The 23783-nt window shown below is 43.6% G+C and overlaps 14 non-coding genes across 14 annotated transcripts; all 14 read left to right on the top strand.

The window, feature by feature from the left end:
- Nucleotides 1-272: 272 nt before the first annotated feature.
- LOC141204795 (U2 spliceosomal RNA) lies at nucleotides 273-463 on the top strand. Its single transcript, XR_012275648.1, has one exon. It is a non-coding gene; the product is annotated as a U2 spliceosomal RNA (small nuclear RNA).
- A 1115-nt stretch (nucleotides 464-1578) lies between these two features.
- Nucleotides 1579-1769, top strand: LOC141204794 (U2 spliceosomal RNA). Its single transcript, XR_012275647.1, has one exon. It is a non-coding gene; the product is annotated as a U2 spliceosomal RNA (small nuclear RNA).
- Nucleotides 1770-8157: 6388 nt separating this feature from the next.
- Nucleotides 8158-8348, top strand: LOC141204318 (U2 spliceosomal RNA). Its single transcript, XR_012275269.1, has one exon. It is a non-coding gene; the product is annotated as a U2 spliceosomal RNA (small nuclear RNA).
- A 1124-nt stretch (nucleotides 8349-9472) lies between these two features.
- LOC141204793 (U2 spliceosomal RNA) lies at nucleotides 9473-9663 on the top strand. Its single transcript, XR_012275646.1, has one exon. It is a non-coding gene; the product is annotated as a U2 spliceosomal RNA (small nuclear RNA).
- A 1124-nt stretch (nucleotides 9664-10787) lies between these two features.
- On the top strand, nucleotides 10788-10978 carry LOC141204792 (U2 spliceosomal RNA). Its single transcript, XR_012275645.1, has one exon. It is a non-coding gene; the product is annotated as a U2 spliceosomal RNA (small nuclear RNA).
- Nucleotides 10979-12100: 1122 nt separating this feature from the next.
- Nucleotides 12101-12291, top strand: LOC141204790 (U2 spliceosomal RNA). Its single transcript, XR_012275644.1, has one exon. It is a non-coding gene; the product is annotated as a U2 spliceosomal RNA (small nuclear RNA).
- A 1118-nt stretch (nucleotides 12292-13409) lies between these two features.
- On the top strand, nucleotides 13410-13600 carry LOC141204788 (U2 spliceosomal RNA). Its single transcript, XR_012275642.1, has one exon. It is a non-coding gene; the product is annotated as a U2 spliceosomal RNA (small nuclear RNA).
- Nucleotides 13601-14718: 1118 nt separating this feature from the next.
- LOC141204876 (U2 spliceosomal RNA) lies at nucleotides 14719-14909 on the top strand. The gene has a single exon (XR_012275726.1). It is a non-coding gene; the product is annotated as a U2 spliceosomal RNA (small nuclear RNA).
- Nucleotides 14910-16027: 1118 nt separating this feature from the next.
- Nucleotides 16028-16218, top strand: LOC141204075 (U2 spliceosomal RNA). Its single transcript, XR_012275047.1, has one exon. It is a non-coding gene; the product is annotated as a U2 spliceosomal RNA (small nuclear RNA).
- A 1118-nt stretch (nucleotides 16219-17336) lies between these two features.
- Nucleotides 17337-17527, top strand: LOC141204787 (U2 spliceosomal RNA). Its single transcript, XR_012275641.1, has one exon. It is a non-coding gene; the product is annotated as a U2 spliceosomal RNA (small nuclear RNA).
- Nucleotides 17528-18651: 1124 nt separating this feature from the next.
- LOC141204786 (U2 spliceosomal RNA) lies at nucleotides 18652-18842 on the top strand. Its single transcript, XR_012275640.1, has one exon. It is a non-coding gene; the product is annotated as a U2 spliceosomal RNA (small nuclear RNA).
- A 1124-nt stretch (nucleotides 18843-19966) lies between these two features.
- On the top strand, nucleotides 19967-20157 carry LOC141204785 (U2 spliceosomal RNA). The gene has a single exon (XR_012275639.1). It is a non-coding gene; the product is annotated as a U2 spliceosomal RNA (small nuclear RNA).
- A 1124-nt stretch (nucleotides 20158-21281) lies between these two features.
- On the top strand, nucleotides 21282-21472 carry LOC141204784 (U2 spliceosomal RNA). Its single transcript, XR_012275638.1, has one exon. It is a non-coding gene; the product is annotated as a U2 spliceosomal RNA (small nuclear RNA).
- A 1124-nt stretch (nucleotides 21473-22596) lies between these two features.
- On the top strand, nucleotides 22597-22787 carry LOC141204783 (U2 spliceosomal RNA). The gene has a single exon (XR_012275637.1). It is a non-coding gene; the product is annotated as a U2 spliceosomal RNA (small nuclear RNA).
- The last annotated feature ends 996 nt before the right edge of the window (nucleotides 22788-23783 follow it).

The raw sequence follows: 23783 nt of genomic DNA, 5'->3' as shown, positions 1-23783 counted from the left end.
CACCCCACCCCCCGCCTTAATTGGTTCTCCTCCCTTCCAACGGTGTTGAGGCGGGTGGGAACAGCAGGGGGTGAAGGTGCTGTGTTTAAAGAGGTGGAGTTATGCAGATCTAAAACGCGTGGATTGCAGCAGCAGCAAGCCGAAAAGTGCAGGCATGTAAGGGATCTAGAGGTTGACAACATGTCTTCTTAACGGGAGTCCAGGAGCTCATCTCCACAAATGGACTTTTCAGGATCCTTGGGTGGCTCCGTAGTTTGAAACCAATTCTGGTTATCGCTTCTCGGCCTTTTGGCTAAGATCAAGTGTAGTATCTGTTCTTATCAGTTTAATATCTGATACGTCCCCTATCTGGGGACCATATATTAAATGGATTTTTAGAACAGGGAGATGGAAAAAGAGCTTGCTCTGTCCACTCCACGCATTGACCTGGTATTGCAGTATCTCCAGGACCGGTGCACCCCTTCTTTAATGCAGTTTCTAAAATCAGAAAGAATTGAATTCAATGTTTTTTGTTCATTTTGCTTGTTTGTCGGATTTTGGGATGGACTCTTTGGCTTTGCTTTTCTTCTCCTCATTGGATTTTTCATGTTCAAAGTTGCAGAAGCCAGATTACAAGCTCATTTTGGTTCAACTTCAGCAACTGTGCATTGCATTGCCATGTAATGTGATGCAATGCTATCTTTCTAGCTCTCCCTTTTTACTTCCTTTTGGATAAACAGACATATTAGGCAAGCATTTTGGAGCTTTCACCTAAATAACTACAGGTGGTGAGATAAGCTGCACAATATAATTGACCTTTCAGTATATTGTTGCACACACACCATCTATTTAGCAAATGCCCTTGTTATCAACAGCAGCCTTTTAAACTCACCTGAGCTAACAGGTATGTGCGCTGGTTACTCTGCTGCGCTTAAAATTTCTTTTTTTGTTTGCTACAATGCCTTTTCTGAAACGTTGTCTCCTTCTGCTGGAACACTGACTTCTTTCATTTAATGCCTGCAGACTATAAAAGAGAACCCAACCCAAAAAGTTTGGTTGATTAGTCTGTGGCATTCTGTTAAACTGTTGCTTATGGCGGTCTCTGTGAGCTTCTCAGCGACATTCAGCCAGCCAGGTATCCTGCCTGCAGTAGATGGAATGTGGCAATGGAACGCTGGCTGCGCGTGTCATAATAGGCTCTGAGCCTTTATATACCTGTGCACAGCAGCAGCCACCTTCAGTCTGCTGCTGGACAGCCAGCAGCAGCAGCAGCAGGAGAGGTATGTAATCAGGAGCCCTCCTGCTAAGGGTAGACAGCTGCTCGTTCCACCCCACCCCCCGCCTTAATTGGTTCTCCTCCCTTCCAACGGTGTTGAGGCGGGTGGGAACAGCAGGGGGTGAAGGTGCTGTGTTTAAAGAGGTGGAGTTATGCAGATCTAAAACGCGTGGATTGCAGCAGCAGCAAGCCGAAAAGTGCAGGCATGTAAGGGATCTAGAGGTTGACAACATGTCTTCTTAACGGGAGTCCAGGAGCTCATCTCCACAAATGGACTTTTCAGGATCCTTGGGTGGCTCCGTAGTTTGAAACCAATTCTGGTTATCGCTTCTCGGCCTTTTGGCTAAGATCAAGTGTAGTATCTGTTCTTATCAGTTTAATATCTGATACGTCCCCTATCTGGGGACCATATATTAAATGGATTTTTAGAACAGGGAGATGGAAAAAGAGCTTGCTCTGTCCACTCCACGCATTGACCTGGTATTGCAGTATCTCCAGGACCGGTGCACCCCTTCTTTAATGCAGTTTCTAAAATCAGAAAGAATTGAATTCAATGTTTTTTGTTCATTTTGCTTGTTTGTCGGATTTTGGGATGGACTCTTTGGCTTTGCTTTTCTTCTCCTCATTGGATTTTTCATGTTCAAAGTTGCAGAAGCCAGATTACAAGCTCATTTTGGTTCAACTTCAGCAACTGTGCATTGCATTGCCATGTAATGTGATGCAATGCTATCTTTCTAGCTCTCCCTTTTTACTTCCTTTTGGATAACAGACATATTAGGCAAGCATTTTGGAGCTTTCACCTAAATAACTACAGGTGGTGAGATAAGCTGCACAATATAATTGACCTTTCAGTATATTGTTGCACACACACCATCTATTTAGCAAATGCCCTTGTTATCAACAGCAGCCTTTTAAACTCACCTGAGCTAACAGGTATGTGCGCTGGTTACTCTGCTGCGCTTAAAATTTCTTTTTTGGTTTGCTACAATGCCTTTTCTGAAACGTTGTCTCCTTCTGCTGGAACACTGACTTCTTTCATTTAATGCCTGCAGACTATAAAAGAGATCCCAACCCAAAAAGTTTGGTTGATTAGTCTGTGGCATTCTGTTAAACTGTTGCTTATGGCGGTCTCTGTGAGCTTCTCAGCGACATTCAGCCAGCCAGGTATCCTGCCTGCAGTAGATGGAATGTGGCAATGGAACGCTGGCTGCGCGTGTCATAATAGGCTCTGAGCCTTTATATACCTGTGCACAGCAGCAGCCACCTTCAGTCTGCTGCTGGACAGCCAGCAGCAGCAGCAGCAGGAGAGGTATGTAATCAGGAGCCCTCCTGCTAAGGGTAGACAGCTGCTCGTTCCACCCCACCCCCCGCCTTAATTGGTTCTCCTCCCTTCCAACGGTGTTGAGGCGGGTGGGAACAGCAGGGGGTGAAGGTGCTGTGTTTAAAGAGGTGGAGTTATGCAGATCTAAAACGCGTGGATTGCAGCAGCAGCAAGCCGAAAAGTGCAGGCATGTAAGGGATCTAGAGGTTGACAACATGTCTTCTTAACGGGAGTCCAGGAGCTCATCTCCACAAATGGACTTTTCAGGATCCTTGGGTGGCTCCGTAGTTTGAAACCAATTCTGGTTATCGCTTCTCGGCCTTTTGGCTAAGATCAAGTGCTTTATTGCAGGAGATTGTGGTTGAAGGGCACTCGGGTACCCCTCTCCTTGGCCTGGCAGGATCGTCCACTTTGGTGGACTTAACCTGCTTGCTGCTATTAGGGAGAGGGCTTAGTCCCAGGGTAACGAGTTGCGATCCCCCAGCTTCCAGGTGTTTTTCGCTGCAAGAACACTGGGAGCGCAGATTGCAAGCGGCTGCAATTTGCAACCTTGTTTCGTTTTTCCATGGAGGTTGACCCTAACCTCGTGCCTCTTTATGCAAGGCTAAAAAACTCTATCCGAGTTCACTTCACGGCGGGTGGCTCGGATATGAGGAAATTAGGGTATGTAGTCCAGGACGTGCTCAGGAACCTTCTTGGCGTACAAAGGAATGAAATTCTCTCCATCCAGGATTATCCCAGAAGAGGTGACTATGACATCACATTCACCGGAGAAGGTATTTTTAGAGATGTACTAGAAAAGTTAAAAAAAGTTGAAAATAGTCCTGTTTTGAAAGGGATACAAATTGTTGAGCACGTCCTGGATGAGGTAAGACTGGTTATTGTAAAAATATTTTCGCCCTTTGTTTCTGCTCCAGAAGTAATGTCATTTCTAGCAATTTATTTTAAAAGTGTTAAATGTATTGGGAAGATATTAAACGAATATAACATATGGACATCTAAGTGGAAATTCCTTGTGAAGTGTACAAGAGATCCAAATACACCAGGTGGTATACGGCTCCCCCCTGCCCGTTTCAAAATTGGGCAAACAAATGGGGATTTCTTCTTTTCTGGGATGCCAGTATATTGCAGAAATTGTGGGCGCTATGGTCATTCAAAAGAAAACTGTCATGTATCATGTAGAAATTGTGCTAGTGAAGAACATGAGACAAAAGAATGCCCTAAGGAAAAGAAATGCAGTTTTTGCCAGACTCCAGGTCACTTTTATTTTTCTTGCCCTCACAGATTTCGGGAAGATGAGCAAAAGGGGAAGTCCAAGACGTCCGACCAAGGACCAAAAGATCAGACCACCCCTCAGGAGGAGGAACAACAACCTGGAGCCTCTGGAGACAATAAGGGCGTACCAAATAGTGAAGTGTCTCCAGAGTCCATGACAGGTAAAATACCAAATCCCAAAACCTGGCTGCAGGACCTGCGGGAGTCCAAAAGGAGGGCTGAGAAGGAGCAGAAGGGCACTACTGGTAAGGTCAAAAGGGACCGGCAAAAGGCCGACACAGAAGCCCATGCCCAGTCTGGGTCTCCTAGTGCTGAGGGCGCTGAGTGGATAAAGGTGGGTCCTAAGAAAAAGAAAAAGGGTGGTTCGGAGGAGGCAGCAGGAGGTGAACAGATGGACACTTCTCCAGAAGGGGACGTGGACGCTGGACCCTCAGGGGTTTCGGTCTCCGCTGCTACAGGTGGGGACCGGGATCTTGCTGCCTCTGAAGAGTCAGAGGCTCTGCCTTGTGCGCAACCTCCTCCTATAGGACGACCTTCTACAGGTCAAACAGGGGCGGCGGAACCCCTCGGGGACCCACCTGATGAGGAACTGCATGGCCAGCCAATGGAGACCCAGCGGGTTCTGCCAGCCAGCCCTCCGAGCTATGCCAGTGTAGCGTCGGGTTTATATAAATGTGGTAATCTTTCCTCCTCCACGGAGACTCTCGTGACGATACTATCAGATGAGGAGGGAGGCGCAAGCCCAGTGGTCTGATCAGGTTCATCGGACAGGTAAATCCGTTGCTCTTAGTTACCTAAGTAAAATTTCTACATTTTCTAATGATGGCTGAACTCAAAGGTATTTCCCTCAACGTGAGAGGCATAAAATCTAACACGAGAAGATCTGCTCTTTTTAATTTTTTTACGTGTTTTACTGCATCTGTATTTTTTCTGCAAGAATGTAATATCCCACATGAAATGTCATATCAAAAATATAAAGATGAGTGGAAGTGTGGGCCATCTGTCTGGTCCGGATCGAATGCTGCAGGATCAGCGGGTGTAGCCATACTTTTTAAAGGGAACGTTTTAATTGATTTTATTCAGGAAATTTTACCAGGTCGTATTTTATTAGTGAAAGCTTTTATTGATGGTATTAGATGGCAGTTTTTAAATTTTTATGGATCCCCAGAGAAAAATGAAAGAGCCGAAATGCTTGATCTTTTACCATTATTTATTAATAACTCTGAACCTTTTATCTTAGCAGGGGATTTTAATTGTGTTTTAAAAGGTGAAAACCGGCGCTCCAGCTCTGTAAGCAGGAACTACGATAAAACCTCAGGTATGCTACATGATAAAGTCAAAGATGCTAAATTGATAGACATATATAAAGAGTGTCATAGTGACAGCACAGAGGACGCCGGTTTCACTTGGAGCAATTCTAATTGTAGCTCTAGGATTGATTTTATTTTTGGTTCAGATAAAACAATACCTGCCAAATGTGAAGTTTTAACTAATATATTTTCAGACCATAAACTTTTATCCTTTACCATAAAAGTAAATGACAACAAAAAATGTGGTAAGAAAAGCTGGAAAATGAACGTATCCCTTTTAACCGACCCGCAGATTTTATCAGATTTTATTGAGTTTTATAGGAAATGTAGAAAAGGGAAAAAAACAAGTGAGACTATGAGTGTATGGTGGGATAGAATGAAAGTAAAAATAAAAGACTTTTTTATTAAAAAGAGTATATGTAGAGCCAATGAAAAATATGAAGAATATAGAATTTTAAATACCCGCCTACAAACATTATTTAAGCTCAGAGACAATGGGATAGATGTACAAGTTGATATTTCAAACTTAAAAGAAGAGATTTCAAAATGGCTAGAACAAAAAGGAAAAGAGATAATTTTTCGTTCTAGAGTACAACATATAGAAGAAAATGAAAAGTGTTCCAGATATTTTTTTAGGAAAAATAAAAAAGAAAAAGTGATAATTGACCATATAGATGGTGAGAATAATATAAAAAATATGCTGGGTAAAGTTGAGGTTTTTTTTTCTAATCTTTTTAATGGAAAAAATATAGATAATAAATTAATGGATGATTCGCTGCAAGGACTAACAGCTGTTTTAGATCCCGCATCCCAAGAGTTTTTATCCCAAGTTTTAACGGAACAAGAAGTGTTAAAAACTATTAAAAGTTTTAAAACTGGAAAGGTCCCTGGTCCTGATGGCATCCCAATAGAATTTTATGTATGTTTTATGATATTTTAAAAGATGATTTGTTTTATTTGTTTACTGAGGTTTTTAATAATAAGGTTTTATTAAATTCCTGGAAGAAAGGTGAAGTCTCCCTCCTATACAAAAAAGGCGATAAATCAAAATTAGAAAACTGGAGACCAATAACACTTTTAAATTGTGACTATAAAATAATGGCTAAAATTTGTGCAAATCGTCTAAAAGAAGTCATCAGCAAAGTTATTCATTCTAATCAAGTGTGTGGGGTGCCGGGGCGCAGTATATGGGACAATCTGAATTTAGTGAAAGACTGTATTGAGGATGTGAAAGACAGAAAGGGGAAAATGGCGATTTTATCTATTGATTTTGAAAAAGCATTTGACCGTGTCTCACACTTTTATCTTTTTAAAGTTTTAGAGAAAATGGGCATACCAGAAGGGTTTTTACTATCGCTTAAAGCATTTTACAAGGATTGTACAAGTAAGATTTTAGTGAATGGTTTTAAGACACAAGAGGTATTTTTACGGTCAGGGGTGAAACAGGGATGCCCTCTGTCCCCCCTACTGTTTATCTGTGCACTGGAACCAATGTTATGTGCAATACGCCAAAATAAACAGATATGCGGTGTCCCTCTGCCTGGAAGCGGTGGTTTGGAGGCCAAGGTTGTAGGCTACATGGATGACGTGGCGGTCTTGTGTACAGATGCACCATCACTTACGGCCACTCTCCATCAAGTGCAATCCTTTTGTCTAGCTTCTGGTTTTAAAATCAATTTTAATAAGTGTAACATTTTAAGTGTTGGGGGGATGATTTTACGTGATGTACCAATTAATGTCTCCGAATCCATTTCCATTTTAGGTATATCATTCACTGAAAATAATGATGGTTATAATAGTTGGGAAACAGTTACACAGAAAGTAAATACGAAAATATGTATGTGGAACATGAGGAGACTTACAATGGAGGGTAAAGTATTGGTTTTAAAGATGGTGATTTTACCTCTTTTATTGTATCTTAGCATGGTTTTCCCCCCGCCTGTTAATGTTTTAAAAAAGATAACCAAAACCTGTTTTACCTTCTTTTGGAACTCAAAAATGGAAAAGCTGAAAAGAGAAATCGTGATGAAATCAAAAGTAAAAGGTGGTAAAGATTTTCCAGATTTTAATAGGTTTCTTTTAATCCATCTGTTCGTTTACTGTTTTAATGCCCTTTTTAAGAATCACTATTGGTCCTTTTTTATGCGTTTTAATACAGGATTTTTTATGAGAAAGTTTGGATGGTATGAAGTTAATATATCTGTGCCCCATGCTTTTAATTTGTCGACGCATTATGAGATTTTAAGGAAAATAGTGTCCGATTTTAATTTAGGGACTAAGAAAATAGAGGAATTAAGAAATAGTAAGAAACTAATTAAAGAAATACGTAAAAGTGAGGAAATATGTAATGTTGACAGATATGATGATGACAAATCTATGTCTATCTGGAAAATGATTAACGTTTTTTATCTTTTTAATGAACAGAGAGATCTGGCTTGGAGTTGCATGCACCGCTGTCTTCCTTGCCGGGCATTCCAATACAGAAGAGGATTTGTGAGGTCTGCCATCTGCCCAAGAGCCGGATGCCAAGACGAGGAAACGGTGGAACATCTATTATGGACATGTAATTTTGCAAAGGATTTCTGGAGAAGACTGCTCCCCCTACTGGAAAGGGTGGCAGACCTCAAGGACTTTACATATAAAACTGTGCTATACGGACTTATGGAATGCCCCACAATGGACCAGTACACAATGGCTTGGAAGACAGTGAACTGCGCCAAGTCATCTCTCTGGAAAGCGCGCAACATTGCTATTTTTAAACAAGATGTTTTATCAGTGAATGATGTTTTAAGTTTATGTTTATGTGAAATGTATACTTATTATTTAATTGACAAAAAGAAAAATGTACATATTTCCAAAAAATGGCTTGTTGACCAATGGAACCTAATTATTTAAAATCTTTGTATTTTTTTGTTTTGTAAATTTCATTTGTCTTTTAACGTTTGGTATTTGTGTAATTATGCTTGTAATTTGTTAAAGTTTTAATAAACGGTTTTATCCCTCTGCAGGGGATAGCCAAATTAAAAAAAAAAAATCTGTTCTTATCAGTTTAATATCTGATACGTCCCCTATCTGGGGACCATATATTAAATGGATTTTTAGAACAGGGAGATGGAAAAAGAGCTTGCTCTGTCCACTCCACGCATTGACCTGGTATTGCAGTATCTCCAGGACCGGTGCACCCCTTCTTTAATGCAGTTTCTAAAATCAGAAAGAATTGAATTCAATGTTTTTTGTTCATTTTGCTTGTTTGTCGGATTTTGGGATGGACTCTTTGGCTTTGCTTTTCTTCTCCTCATTGGATTTTTCATGTTCAAAGTTGCAGAAGCCAGATTACAAGCTCATTTTGGTTCAACTTCAGCAACTGTGCATTGCATTGCCATGTAATGTAATGAAATGCTATCTTTCTAGCTCTCCCTTTTTACTTCCTTTTGGATAAACAGACATATTAGGCAAGCATTTTGGAGCTTTCACCTAAATAACTACAGGTGGTGAGATAAGCTGCACAATATAATTGACCTTTCAGTATATTGTTGCACACACACCATCTATTTAGCAAATGCCCTTGTTATCAACAGCAGCCTTTTAAACTCACCTGAGCTAACAGGTATGTGCGCTGGTTACTCTGCTGCGCTTAAAATTTCTTTTTTGGTTTGCTAAAATGCCTTTTCTGAAACGTTGTCTCCCTCTGCTGGAACACTGACTTCTTTCATTTAATGCCTGCAGACTATAAAAGAGAACCCAACCCAAAAAGTTTGGTTGATTAGTCTGTGGGATTCTGTTAAACTGTTGCTTATGGCGGTCTCTGTGAGCTTCTCAGCGACATTCAGCCAGCCAGGTATCCTGCCTGCAGTAGATGGAATGTGGCAATGGAACGCTGGCTGCGCGTGTCATAATAGGCTCTGAGCCTTTATATACCTGTGCACAGCAGCAGCCACCTTCAGTCTGCTGCTGGACAGCCAGCAACAGCAGCAGCAGCAGCAGCAGGAGAGGTATGTAATCAGCAGCCCTCCTGCTAAGGGTAGACAGCTGCTCGTTCCACCCCACCCCCCGCCTTAATTGGTTCTCCTCCCTTCCAACGGTGTTGAGGCGGGTGGGAACAGCAGGGGGTGAAGGTGCTGTGTTTAAAGAGGTGGAGTTATGCAGATCTAAAACGCGTGGATTGCAGCAGCAGCAAGCCGAAAAGTGCAGGCATGTAAGGGATCTAGAGGTTGACAACATGTCTTCTTAACGGGAGTCCAGGAGCTCATCTCCACAAATGGACTTTTCAGGATCCTTGGGTGGCTCCGTAGTTTGAAACCAATTCTGGTTATCGCTTCTCGGCCTTTTGGCTAAGATCAAGTGTAGTATCTGTTCTTATCAGTTTAATATCTGATACGTCCCCTATCTGGGGACCATATATTAAATGGATTTTTAGAACAGGGAGATGGAAAAAGAGCTTGCTCTGTCCACTCCACGCATTGACCTGGTATTGCAGTATCTCCAGGACCGGTGCACCCCTTCTTTAATGCAGTTTCTAAAATCAGAAAGAATTGAATTCAATGTTTTTTGTTCATTTTGCTTGTTTGTCGGATTTTGGGATGGACTCTTTGGCTTTGCTTTTCTTCTCCTCATTGGATTTTTCATGTTCAAAGTTGCAGAAGCCAGATTACAAGCTCATTTTGGTTCAACTTCAGCAACTGTGCATTGCATTGCCATGTAATGTAATGAAATGCTATCTTTCTAGCTCTCCCTTTTTACTTCCTTTTGGATAAACAGACATATTAGGCAAGCATTTTGGAGCTTTCACCTAAATAACTACAGGTGGTGAGATAAGCTGCACAATATAATTGACCTTTCAGTATATTGTTGCACACACACCATCTATTTAGCAAATGCCCTTGTTATCAACAGCAGCCTTTTAAACTCACCTGAGCTAACAGGTATGTGCGCTGGTTACTCTGCTGCGCTTAAAATTTCTTTTTTGGTTTGCTAAAATGCCTTTTCTGAAACGTTGTCTCCCTCTGCTGGAACACTGACTTCTTTCATTTAATGCCTGCAGACTATAAAAGAGAACCCAACCCAAAAAGTTTGGTTGATTAGTCTGTGGGATTCTGTTAAACTGTTGCTTATGGCGGTCTCTGTGAGCTTCTCAGCGACATTCAGCCAGCCAGGTATCCTGCCTGCAGTAGATGGAATGTGGCAATGGAACGCTGGCTGCGCGTGTCATAATAGGCTCTGAGCCTTTATATACCTGTGCACAGCAGCAGCCACCTTCAGTCTGCTGCTGGACAGCCAGCAACAGCAGCAGCAGCAGCAGCAGGAGAGGTATGTAATCAGCAGCCCTCCTGCTAAGGGTAGACAGCTGCTCGTTCCACCCCACCCCCCGCCTTAATTGGTTCTCCTCCCTTCCAACGGTGTTGAGGCGGGTGGGAACAGCAGGGGGTGAAGGTGCTGTGTTTAAAGAGGTGGAGTTATGCAGATCTAAAACGCGTGGATTGCAGCAGCAGCAAGCCGAAAAGTGCAGGCATGTAAGGGATCTAGAGGTTGACAACATGTCTTCTTAACGGGAGTCCAGGAGCTCATCTCCACAAATGGACTTTTCAGGATCCTTGGGTGGCTCCGTAGTTTGAAACCAATTCTGGTTATCGCTTCTCGGCCTTTTGGCTAAGATCAAGTGTAGTATCTGTTCTTATCAGTTTAATATCTGATACGTCCCCTATCTGGGGACCATATATTAAATGGATTTTTAGAACAGGGAGATGGAAAAAGAGCTTGCTCTGTCCACTCCACGCATTGACCTGGTATTGCAGTATCTCCAGGACCGGTGCACCCCTTTCTTTAATGCAGTTTCTAAAATCAGAAAGAATTGAATTCAATGTTTTTTGTTCATTTTGCTTGTTTGTCGGATTTTGGGATGGACTCTTTGGCTTTGCTTTTCTTCTCCTCATTGGATTTTTCATGTTCAAAGTTGCAGAAGCCAGATTACAAGCTCATTTTGGTTCAACTTCAGCAACTGTGCATTGCATTGCCATGTAATGTAATGAAATGCTATCTTTCTAGCTCTCCCTTTTTACTTCCTTTTGGATAAACAGACATATTAGGCAAGCATTTTGGAGCTTTCACCTAAATAACTACAGGTGGTGAGATAAGCTGCACAATATAATTGACCTTTCAGTATATTGTTGCACACACACCATCTATTTAGCAAATGCCCTTGTTATCAACAGCAGCCTTTTAAACTCACCTGAGCTAACAGGTATGTGCGCTGGTTACTCTGCTGCGCTTAAAATTTCTTTTTTGGTTTGCTACAATGCCTTTTCTGAAACGTTGTCTCCCTCTGCTGGAACACTGACTTCTTTCATTTAATGCCTGCAGACTATAAAAGAGAACCCAACCCAAAAAGTTTGGTTGATTAGTCTGTGGCATTCTGTTAAACTGTTGCTTATGGCGGTCTCTGTGAGCTTCTCAGCGACATTCAGCCAGCCAGGTATCCTGCCTGCAGTAGATGGAATGTGGCAATGGAACGCTGGCTGCGCGTGTCATAATAGGCTCTGAGCCTTTATATACCTGTGCACAGCAGCAGCCACCTTCAGTCTGCTGCTGGACAGCCAGCAGCAGCAGCAGCAGCAGCAGGAGAGGTATGTAATCAGCAGCCCTCCTGCTAAGGGTAGACAGCTGCTCGTTCCACCCCACCCCCCGCCTTAATTGGTTCTCCTCCCTTCCAACGGTGTTGAGGCGGGTGGGAACAGCAGGGGGTGAAGGTGCTGTGTTTAAAGAGGTGGAGTTATGCAGATCTAAAACGCGTGGATTGCAGCAGCAGCAAGCCGAAAAGTGCAGGCATGTAAGGGATCTAGAGGTTGACAACATGTCTTCTTAACGGGAGTCCAGGAGCTCATCTCCACAAATGGACTTTTCAGGATCCTTGGGTGGCTCCGTAGTTTGAAACCAATTCTGGTTATCGCTTCTCGGCCTTTTGGCTAAGATCAAGTGTAGTATCTGTTCTTATCAGTTTAATATCTGATACGTCCCCTATCTGGGGACCATATATTAAATGGATTTTTAGAACAGGGAGATGGAAAAAGAGCTTGCTCTGTCCACTCCACGCATTGACCTGGTATTGCAGTATCTCCAGGACCGGTGCACCCCTTCTTTAATGCAGTTTCTAAAATCAGAAAGAATTGAATTCAATGTTTTTTGTTCATTTTGCTTGTTTGTCGGATTTTGGGATGGACTCTTTGGCTTTGCTTTTCTTCTCCTCATTGGATTTTTCATGTTCAAAGTTGCAGAAGCCAGATTACAAGCTCATTTTGGTTCAACTTCAGCAACTGTGCATTGCATTGCCATGTAATGTAATGAAATGCTATCTTTCTAGCTCTCCCTTTTTACTTCCTTTTGGATAAACAGACATATTAGGCAAGCATTTTGGAGCTTTCACCTAAATAACTACAGGTGGGGAGATAAGCTGCACAATATAATTGACCTTTCAGTATATTGTTGCACACACACCATCTATTTAGCAAATGCCCTTGTTATCAACAGCAGCCTTTTAAACTCACCTGAGCTAACAGGTATGTGCGCTGGTTACTCTGCTGCGCTTAAAATTTCTTTTTTGGTTTGCTACAATGCCTTTTCTGAAACGTTGTCTCCTTCTGCTGGAACACTGACTTCTTTCATTTAATGCCTGCAGACTATAAAAGAGAACCCAACCCAAAAAGTTTGGTTGATTAGTCTGTGGCATTCTGTTAAACTGTTGCTTATGGCGGTCTCTGTGAGCTTCTCAGCGACATTCAGCCAGCCAGGTATCCTGCCTGCAGTAGATGGAATGTGGCAATGGAACGCTGGCTGCGCGTGTCATAATAGGCTCTGAGCCTTTATATACCTGTGCACAGCAGCAGCCACCTTCAGTCTGCTGCTGGACAGCCAGCAGCAGCAGCAGCAGCAGGAGAGGTATGTAATCAGCAGCCCTCCTGCTAAGGGTAGACAGCTGCTCGTTCCACCCCACCCCCCGCCTTAATTGGTTCTCCTCCCTTCCAACGGTGTTGAGGCGGGTGGGAACAGCAGGGGGTGAAGGTGCTGTGTTTAAAGAGGTGGAGTTATGCAGATCTAAAACGCGTGGATTGCAGCAGCAGCAAGCCGAAAAGTGCAGGCATGTAAGGGATCTAGAGGTTGACAACATGTCTTCTTAACGGGAGTCCAGGAGCTCATCTCCACAAATGGACTTTTCAGGATCCTTGGGTGGCTCCGTAGTTTGAAACCAATTCTGGTTATCGCTTCTCGGCCTTTTGGCTAAGATCAAGTGTAGTATCTGTTCTTATCAGTTTAATATCTGATACGTCCCCTATCTGGGGACCATATATTAAATGGATTTTTAGAACAGGGAGATGGAAAAAGAGCTTGCTCTGTCCACTCCACGCATTGACCTGGTATTGCAGTATCTCCAGGACCGGTGCACCCCTTCTTTAATGCAGTTTCTAAAATCAGAAAGAATTGAATTCAATGTTTTTTGTTCATTTTGCTTGTTTGTCGGATTTTGGGATGGACTCTTTGGCTTTGCTTTTCTTCTCCTCATTGGATTTTTCATGTTCAAAGTTGCAGAAGCCAGATTACAAGCTCATTTTGGTTCAACTTCAGCAACTGTGCATTGCATTGCCATGTAATGTAATGAAATGCTATCTTTCTAGCTCTCCCTTTTTACTTCCTTTTGGATAAACAGACATATTAGGCAAGCATTTTGGAGCTTTCACCTAAATAACTACAGGTGGTGAGATAAGCTGCACAATATAATTGACCTTTCAGTATATTGTTGCACACACACCATCTATTTAGCAAATGCCCTTGTTATCAACAGCAGCCTTTTAAACTCACCTGAGCTAACAGGTATGTGCGCTGGTTACTCTGCTGCGCTTAAAATTTCTTTTTTGGTTTGCTACAATGCCTTTTCTGAAACGTTGTCTCCCTCTGCTGGAACACTGACTTCTTTCATTTAATGCCTGCAGACTATAAAAGAGAACCCATCCCAAAAAGTTTGGTTGATTAGTCTGTGGCATTCTGTTAAACTGTTGCTTATGGCGGTCTCTGTGAGCTTCTCAGCGACATTCAGCCAGCCAGGTATCCTGCCTGCAGTAGATGGAATGTGGCAATGGAACGCTGGCTGCGCGTGTCATAATAGGCTCTGAGCCTTTATATACCTGTGCACAGCAGCAGCCACCTTCAGTCTGCTGCTGGACAGCCAGCAGCAGCAGCAGCAGCAGGAGAGGTATGTAATCAGCAGCCCTCCTGCTAAGGGTAGACAGCTGCTCGTTCCACCCCACCCCCCGCCTTAATTGGTTCTCCTCCCTTCCAACGGTGTTGAGGCGGGTGGGAACAGCACGGGGTGAAGGTGCTGTGTTTAAAGAGGTGGAGTTATGCAGATCTAAAACGCGTGGATTGCAGCAGCAGCAAGCCGAAAAGTGCAGGCATGTAAGGGATCTAGAGGTTGACAACATGTCTTCTTAACGGGAGTCCAGGAGCTCATCTCCACAAATGGACTTTTCAGGATCCTTGGGTGGCTCCGTAGTTTGAAACCAATTCTGGTTATCGCTTCTCGGCCTTTTGGCTAAGATCAAGTGTAGTATCTGTTCTTATCAGTTTAATATCTGATACGTCCCCTATCTGGGGACCATATATTAAATGGATTTTTAGAACAGGGAGATGGAAAAAGAGCTTGCTCTGCCCACTCCACGCATTGACCTGGTATTGCAGTATCTCCAGGACCGGTGCACCCCTTCTTTAATGCAGTTTCTAAAATCAGAAAGAATTGAATTCAATGTTTTTTGTTCATTTTGCTTGTTTGTCGGATTTTGGGATGGACTCTTTGGCTTTGCTTTTCTTCTCCTCATTGGATTTTTCATGTTCAAAGTTGCAGAAGCCAGATTACAAGCTCATTTTGGTTCAACTTCAGCAACTGTGCATTGCATTGCCATGTAATGTAATGAAATGCTATCTTTCTAGCTCTACCTTTTTACTTCCTTTTGGATAAACAGACATATTAGGCAAGCATTTTGGAGCTTTCACCTAAATAACTACAGGTGGTGAGATAAGCTGCACAATATAATTGACCTTTCAGTATATTGTTGCACACACACCATCTATTTAGCAAATGCCCTTGTTATCAACAGCAGCCTTTTAAACTCACCTGAGCTAACAGGTATGTGCGCTGGTTACTCTGCTGCGCTTAAAATTTCTTTTTTGGTTTGCTACAATGCCTTTTCTGAAACGTTGTCTCCCTCTGCTGGAACACTGACTTCTTTCATTTAATGCCTGCAGACTATAAAAGAGAACCCAACCCAAAAAGTTTGGTTGATTAGTCTGTGGCATTCTGTTAAACTGTTGCTTATGGCGGTCTCTGTGAGCTTCTCAGCGACATTCAGCCAGCCAGGTATCCTGCCTGCAGTAGATGGAATGTGGCAATGGAACGCTGGCTGCGCGTGTCATAATAGGCTCTGAGCCTTTATATACCTGTGCACAGCAGCAGCCACCTTCAGTCTGCTGCTGGACAGCCAGCAGCAGCAGCAGCAGCAGGAGAGGTATGTAATCAGCAGCCTTCCTGCTAAGGGTAGACAGCTGCTCGTTCCACCCCACCCCCCGCCTTAATTGGTTCTCCTCCCTTCCAACGGTGTTGAGGCGGGTGGGAACAGCAGGGGGTGAAGGTGCTGTGTTTAAAGAGGTGGAGTTATGCAGATCTAAAACGCGTGGATTGCAGCAGCAGCAAGCCGAAAAGTGCAGGCATGTAAGGGATCTAGAGGTTGACAACATGTCTTCTTAACGGGAGTCCAGGAGCTCATCTCCACAAATGGACTTTTCAGGATCCTTGGGTGGCTCCGTAGTTTGAAACCAATTCTGGTTATCGCTTCTCGGCCTTTTGGCTAAGATCAAGTGTAGTATCTGTTCTTATCAGTTTAATATCTGATACGTCCCCTATCTGGGGACCATATATTAAATGGATTTTTAGAACAGGGAGATGGAAAAAGAGCTTGCTCTGTCCACTCCATGCATTGACCTGGTATTGCAGTATCTCCAGGACCGGTGCACCCCTTCTTTAATGCAGTTTCTAAAATCAGAAAGAATTGAATTCAATGTTTTTTGTTCATTTTGCTTGTTTGTCGGATTTTGGGATGGACTCTTTGGCTTTGCTTTTCTTCTCCTCATTGGATTTTTCATGTTCAAAGTTGCAGAAGCCAGATTACAAGCTCATTTTGGTTCAACTTCAGCAACTGTGCATTGCATTGCCATGTAATGTAATGAAATGCTATCTTTCTAGCTCTCCCTTTTTACTTCCTTTTGGATAAACAGACATATTAGGCAAGCATTTTGGAGCTTTCACCTAAATAACTACAGGTGGTGAGATAAGCTGCACAATATAATTGACCTTTCAGTATATTGTTGCACACACACCATCTATTTAGCAAATGCCCTTGTTATCAACAGCAGCCTTTTAAACTCACCTGAGCTAACAGGTATGTGCGCTGGTTACTCTGCTGCGCTTAAAATTTCTTTTTTGGTTTGCTACAATGCCTTTTCTGAAACGTTGTCTCCCTCTGCTGGAACACTGACTTCTTTCATTTAATGCCTGCAGACTATAAAAGAGAACCCAACCCAAAAAGTTTGGTTGATTAGTCTGTGGCATTCTGTTAAACTGTTGCTTATGGCGGTCTCTGTGAGCTTCTCAGCGACATTCAGCCAGCCAGGTATCCTGCCTGCAGTAGATGGAATGTGGCAATGGAACGCTGGCTGCGCGTGTCATAATAGGCTCTGAGCCTTTATATACCTGTGCACAGCAGCAGCCACCTTCAGTCTGCTGCTGGACAGCCAGCAGCAGCAGCAGCAGCAGGAGAGGTATGTAATCAGCAGCCCTCCTGCTAAGGGTAGACAGCTGCTCGTTCCACCCCACCCCCCGCCTTAATTGGTTCTCCTCCCTTCCAACGGTGTTGAGGCGGGTGGGAACAGCAGGGGGTGAAGGTGCTGTGTTTAAAGAGGTGGAGTTATGCAGATCTAAAACGCGTGGATTGCAGCAGCAGCAAGCCGAAAAGTGCAGGCATGTAAGGGATCTAGAGGTTGACAACATGTCTTCTTAACGGGAGTCCAGGAGCTCATCTCCACAAATGGACTTTTCAGGATCCTTGGGTGGCTCCGTAGTTTGAAACCAATTCTGGTTATCGCTTCTCGGCCTTTTGGCTAAGATCAAGTGTAGTATCTGTTCTTATCAGTTTAATATCTGATACGTCCCCTATCTGGGGACCATATATTAAATGGATTTTTAGAACAGGGAGATGGAAAAAGAGCTTGCTCTGTCCACTCCACGCATTGACCTGGTATTGCAGTATCTCCAGGACCGGTGCACCCCTTCTTTAATGCAGTTTCTAAAATCAGAAAGAATTGAATTCAATGTTTTTTGTTCATTTTGCTTGTTTGTCGGATTTTGGGATGGACTCTTTGGCTTTGCTTTTCTTCTCCTCATTGGATTTTTCATGTTCAAAGTTGCAGAAGCCAGATTACAAGCTCATTTTGGTTCAACTTCAGCAACTGTGCATTGCATTGCCATGTAATGTAATGAAATGCTATCTTTCTAGCTCTCCCTTTTTACTTCCTTTTGGATAAACAGACATATTAGGCAAGCATTTTGGAGCTTTCACCTAAATAACTACAGGTGGTGAGATAAGCTGCACAATATAATTGACCTTTCAGTATATTGTTGCACACACACCATCTATTTAGCAAATGCCCTTGTTATCAACAGCAGCCTTTTAAACTCACCTGAGCTAACAGGTATGTGCGCTGGTTACTCTGCTGCGCTTAAAATTTCTTTTTTGGTTTGCTACAATGCCTTTTCTGAAACGTTGTCTCCCTCTGCTGGAACACTGACTTCTTTCATTTAATGCCTGCAGACTATAAAAGAGAACCCAACCCAAAAAGTTTGGTTGATTAGTCTGTGGCATTCTGTTAAACTGTTGCTTATGGCGGTCTCTGTGAGCTTCTCAGCGACATTCAGCCAGCCAGGTATCCTGCCTGCAGTAGATGGAATGTGGCAATGGAACGCTGGCTGCGCGTGTCATAATAGGCTCTGAGCCTTTATATACCTGTGCACAGCAGCAGCCACCTTCAGTCTGCTGCTGGACAGCCAGCAGCAGCAGCAGCAGCAGCAGCAGGAGAGGTATGTAATCAGCAGCCCTCCTGCTAAGGGTAGACAGCTGCTCGTTCCACCCCACCCCCCGCCTTAATTGGTTCTCCTCCCTTCCAACGGTGTTGAGGCGGGTGGGAACAGCAGGGGGTGAAGGTGCTGTGTTTATAGAGGTGGAGTTATGCAGATCTAAAACGCGTGGATTGCAGCAGCAGCAAGCCGAAAAGTGCAGGCATGTAAGGGATCTAGAGGTTGACAACATGTCTTCTTAACGGGAGTCCAGGAGCTCATCTCCACAAATGGACTTTTCAGGATCCTTGGGTGGCTCCGTAGTTTGAAACCAATTCTGGTTATCGCTTCTCGGCCTTTTGGCTAAGATCAAGTGTAGTATCTGTTCTTATCAGTTTAATATCTGATACGTCCCCTATCTGGGGACCATATATTAAATGGATTTTTAGAACAGGGAGATGGAAAAAGAGCTTGCTCTGTCCACTCCACGCATTGACCTGGTATTGCAGTATCTCCAGGACCGGTGCACCCCTTCTTTAATGCAGTTTCTAAAATCAGAAAGAATTGAATTCAATGTTTTTTGTTCATTTTGCTTGTTTGTCGGATTTTGGGATGGACTCTTTGGCTTTGCTTTTCTTCTCCTCATTGGATTTTTCATGTTCAAAGTTGCAGAAGCCAGATTACAAGCTCATTTTGGTTCAACTTCAGCAACTGTGCATTGCATTGCCATGTAATGTAATGAAATGCTATCTTTCTAGCTCTCCCTTTTTACTTCCTTTTGGATAAACAGACATATTAGGCAAGCATTTTGGAGCTTTCACCTAAATAACTACAGGTGGTGAGATAAGCTGCACAATATAATTGACCTTTCAGTATATTGTTGCATACACACCATCTATTTAGCAAATGCCCTTGTTATCAACAGCAGCCTTTTAAACTCACCTGAGCTAACAGGTATGTGCGCTGGTTACTCTGCTGCGCTTAAAATTTCTTTTTTGGTTTGCTACAATGCCTTTTCTGAAACGTTGTCTCCCTCTGCTGGAACACTGACTTCTTTCATTTAATGCCTGCAGACTATAAAAGAGAACCCAACCCAAAAAGTTTGGTTGATTAGTCTGTGGCATTCTGTTAAACTGTTGCTTATGGCGGTCTCTGTGAGCTTCTCAGCGACATTCAGCCAGCCAGGTATCCTGCCTGCAGTAGATGGAATGTGGCAATGGAACGCTGGCTGCGCGTGTCATAATAGGCTCTGAGCCTTTATATACCTGTGCACAGCAGCAGCCACCTTCAGTCTGCTGCTGGACAGCCAGCAGCAGCAGCAGCAGCAGCAGCAGGAGAGGTATGTAATCAGCAGCCCTCCTGCTAAGGGTAGACAGCTGCTCGTTCCACCCCACCCCCCGCCTTAATTGGTTCTCCTCCCTTCCAACGGTGTTGAGGCGGGTGGGAACAGCAGGGGGTGAAGGTGCTGTGTTTATAGAGGTGGAGTTATGCAGATCTAAAACGCGTGGATTGCAGCAGCAGCAAGCCGAAAAGTGCAGGCATGTAAGGGATCTAGAGGTTGACAACATGTCTTCTTAACGGGAGTCCAGGAGCTCATCTCCACAAATGGACTTTTCAGGATCCTTGGGTGGCTCCGTAGTTTGAAACCAATTCTGGTTATCGCTTCTCGGCCTTTTGGCTAAGATCAAGTGTAGTATCTGTTCTTATCAGTTTAATATCTGATACGTCCCCTATCTGGGGACCATATATTAAATGGATTTTTAGAACAGGGAGATGGAAAAAGAGCTTGCTCTGTCCACTCCACGCATTGACCTGGTATTGCAGTATCTCCAGGACCGGTGCACCCCTTCTTTAATGCAGTTTCTAAAATCAGAAAGAATTGAATTCAATGTTTTTTGTTCATTTTGCTTGTTTGTCGGATTTTGGGATGGACTCTTTGGCTTTGCTTTTCTTCTCCTCATTGGATTTTTCATGTTCAAAGTTGCAGAAGCCAGATTACAAGCTCATTTTGGTTCAACTTCAGCAACTGTGCATTGCATTGCCATGTAATGTAATGAAATGCTATCTTTCTAGCTCTCCCTTTTTACTTCCTTTTGGATAAACAGACATATTAGGCAAGCATTTTGGAGCTTTCACCTAAATAACTACAGGTGGTGAGATAAGCTGCACAATATAATTGACCTTTCAGTATATTGTTGCACACACACCATCTATTTAGCAAATGCCCTTGTTATCAACAGCAGCCTTTTAAACTCACCTGAGCTAACAGGTATGTGCGCTGGTTACTCTGCTGCGCTTAAAATTTCTTTTTTGGTTTGCTACAATGCCTTTTCTGAAACGTTGTCTCCCTCTGCTGGAACACTGACTTCTTTCATTTAATGCCTGCAGACTATAAAAGAGAACCCAACCCAAAAAGTTTGGTTGATTAGTCTGTGGCATTCTGTTAAACTGTTGCTTATGGCGGTCTCTGTGAGCTTCTCAGCGACATTCAGCCAGCCAGGTATCCTGCCTGCAGTAGATGGAATGTGGCAATGGAACGCTGGCTGCGCGTGTCATAATAGGCTCTGAGCCTTTATATACCTGTGCACAGCAGCAGCCACCTTCAGTCTGCTGCTGGACAGCCAGCAGCAGCAGCAGCAGCAGCAGCAGGAGAGGTATGTAATCAGCAGCCCTCCTGCTAAGGGTAGACAGCTGCTCGTTCCACCCCACCCCCCGCCTTAATTGGTTCTCCTCCCTTCCAACGGTGTTGAGGCGGGTGGGAACAGCAGGGGGTGAAGGTGCTGTGTTTAAAGAGGTGGAGTTATGCAGATCTAAAACGCGTGGATTGCAGCAGCAGCAAGCCGAAAAGTGCAGGCATGTAAGGGATCTAGAGGTTGACAACATGTCTTCTTAACGGGAGTCCAGGAGCTCATCTCCACAAATGGACTTTTCAGGATCCTTGGGTGGCTCCGTAGTTTGAAACCAATTCTGGTTATCGCTTCTCGGCCTTTTGGCTAAGATCAAGTGTAGTATCTGTTCTTATCAGTTTAATATCTGATACGTCCCCTATCTGGGGACCATATATTAAATGGATTTTTAGAACAGGGAGATGGAAAAAGAGCTTGCTCTGTCCACTCCACGCATTGACCTGGTATTGCAGTATCTCCAGGACCGGTGCACCCCTTCTTTAATGCAGTTTCTAAAATCAGAAAGAATTGAATTCAATGTTTTTTGTTCATTTTGCTTGTTTGTTGGATTTTGGGATGGACTCTTTGGCTTTGCTTTTCTTCTCCTCATTGGATTTTTCATGTTCAAAGTTGCAGAAGCCAGATTACAAGCTCATTTTGGTTCAACTTCAGCAACTGTGCATTGCATTGCCATGTAATGTAATGAAATGCTATCTTTCTAGCTCTCCCTTTTTACTTCATTTTGGATAAACAGACATATTAGGCAAGCATTTTGGAGCTTTCACCTAAATAACTACAGGTGGTGAGATAAGCTGCACAATATAATTGACCTTTCAGTATATTGTTGCACACACACCATCTATTTAGCAAATGCCCTTGTTATCAACAGCAGCCTTTTAAACTCACCTGAGCTAACAGGTATGTGCGCTGGTTACTCTGCTGCGCTTAAAATTTCTTTTTTGGTTTGCTACAATGCCTTTTCTGAAACGTTGTCTCCCTCTGCTGGAACACTGACTTCTTTCATTTAATGCCTGCAGACTATAAAAGAGAACCCAACCCAAAAAGTTTGGTTGATTAGTCTGTGGCATTCTGTTAAACTGTTGCTTATGGCGGTCTCTGTGAGCTTCTCAGCGACATTCAGCCAGCCAGGTATCCTGCCTGCAGTAGATGGAATGTGGCAATGGAACGCTGGCTGCGCGTGTCATAATAGGCTCTGAGCCTTTATATACCTGTGCACAGCAGCAGCCACCTTCAGTCTGCTGCTGGACAGCCAGCAGCAGCAGCAGCAGCAGCAGCAGGAGAGGTATGTAATCAGCAGCCCTCCTGCTAAGGGTAGACAGCTGCTCGTTCCACCCCACCCCCCGCCTTAATTGGTTCTCCTCCCTTCCAACGGTGTTGAGGTGGGTGGGAACAGCAGGGGGTGAAGGTGCTGTGTTTAAAGAGGTGGAGTTATGCAGATCTAAAACGCGTGGATTGCAGCAGCAGCAAGCCGAAAAGTGCAGGCATGTAAGGGATCTAGAGGTTGACAACATGTCTTCTTAACGGGAGTCCAGGAGCTCATCTCCACAAATGGACTTTTCAGGATCCTTGGGTGGCTCCGTAGTTTGAAACCAATTCTGGTTATCGCTTCTCGGCCTTTTGGCTAAGATCAAGTGTAGTATCTGTTCTTATCAGTTTAATATCTGATACGTCCCCTATCTGGGGACCATATATTAAATGGATTTTTAGAACAGGGAGATGGAAAAAGAGCTTGCTCTGTCCACTCCACGCATTGACCTGGTATTGCAGTATCTCCAGGACCGGTGCACCCCTTCTTTAATGCAGTTTCTAAAATCAGAAAGAATTGAATTCAATGTTTTTTGTTCATTTTGCTTGTTTGTCGGATTTTGGGATGGACTCTTTGGCTTTGCTTTTCTTCTCCTCATTGGATTTTTCATGTTCAAAGTTGCAGAAGCCAGATTACAAGCTCATTTTGGTTCAACTTCAGCAACTGTGCATTGCATTGCCATGTAATGTAATGAAATGCTATCTTTCTAGCTCTCCCTTTTTACTTCCTTTTGGATAAACAGACATATTAGGCAAGCATTTTGGAGCTTTCACCTAAATAACTACAGGTGGTGAGATAAGCTGCACAATATAATTGACCTTTCAGTATATTGTTGCACACACACCATCTATTTAGCAAATGCCCTTGTTATCAACAGCAGCCTTTTAAACTCACCTGAGCTAACAGGTATGTGCGCTGGTTACTCTGCTGCGCTTAAAATTTCTTTTTTGGTTTGCTACAATGCCTTTTCTGAAACGTTGTCTCCCTCTGCTGGAACACTGACTTCTTTCATTTAATGCCTGCAGACTATAAAAGAGAACCCAACCCAAAAAGTTTGGTTGATTAGTCTGTGGCATTCTGTTAAACTGTTGCTTATGGCGGTCTCTGTGAGCTTCTCAGCGACATTCAGCCAGCCAGGTATCCTGCCTGCAGTAGATGGAATGTGGCAATGGAACGCTGGCTGCGCGTGTCATAATAGGCTCTGAGCCTTTATATACCTGTGCACAGCAGCAGCCACCTTCAGTCTGCTGCTGGACAGCCAGCAGCAGCAGCAGCAGCAGCAGCAGGAGAGGTATGTAATCAGCAGCCCTCCTGCTAAGGGTAGACAGCTGCTCGTTCCACCCCACCCCCCGCCTTAATTGGTTCTCCTCCCTTCCAACGGTGTTGAGGCGGGTGGGAACAGCAGGGGGTGAAGGTGCTGTGTTTAAAGAGGTGGAGTTATGCAGATCTAAAACGCGTGGATTGCAGCAGCAGCAAGCCGAA

This window comes from Phyllobates terribilis, unplaced genomic scaffold (assembly GCF_046119375.1).
Source record: "Phyllobates terribilis strain yellow unplaced genomic scaffold, ASM4611937v1 Scaffold_134__1_contigs__length_4944459, whole genome shotgun sequence".
Classification (NCBI taxonomy): Eukaryota; Metazoa; Chordata; class Amphibia; order Anura; family Dendrobatidae; genus Phyllobates; species Phyllobates terribilis.
Note: the sequence above shows the minus strand (reverse complement) of the source record. Positions and strands in the feature narration are given on the sequence as shown.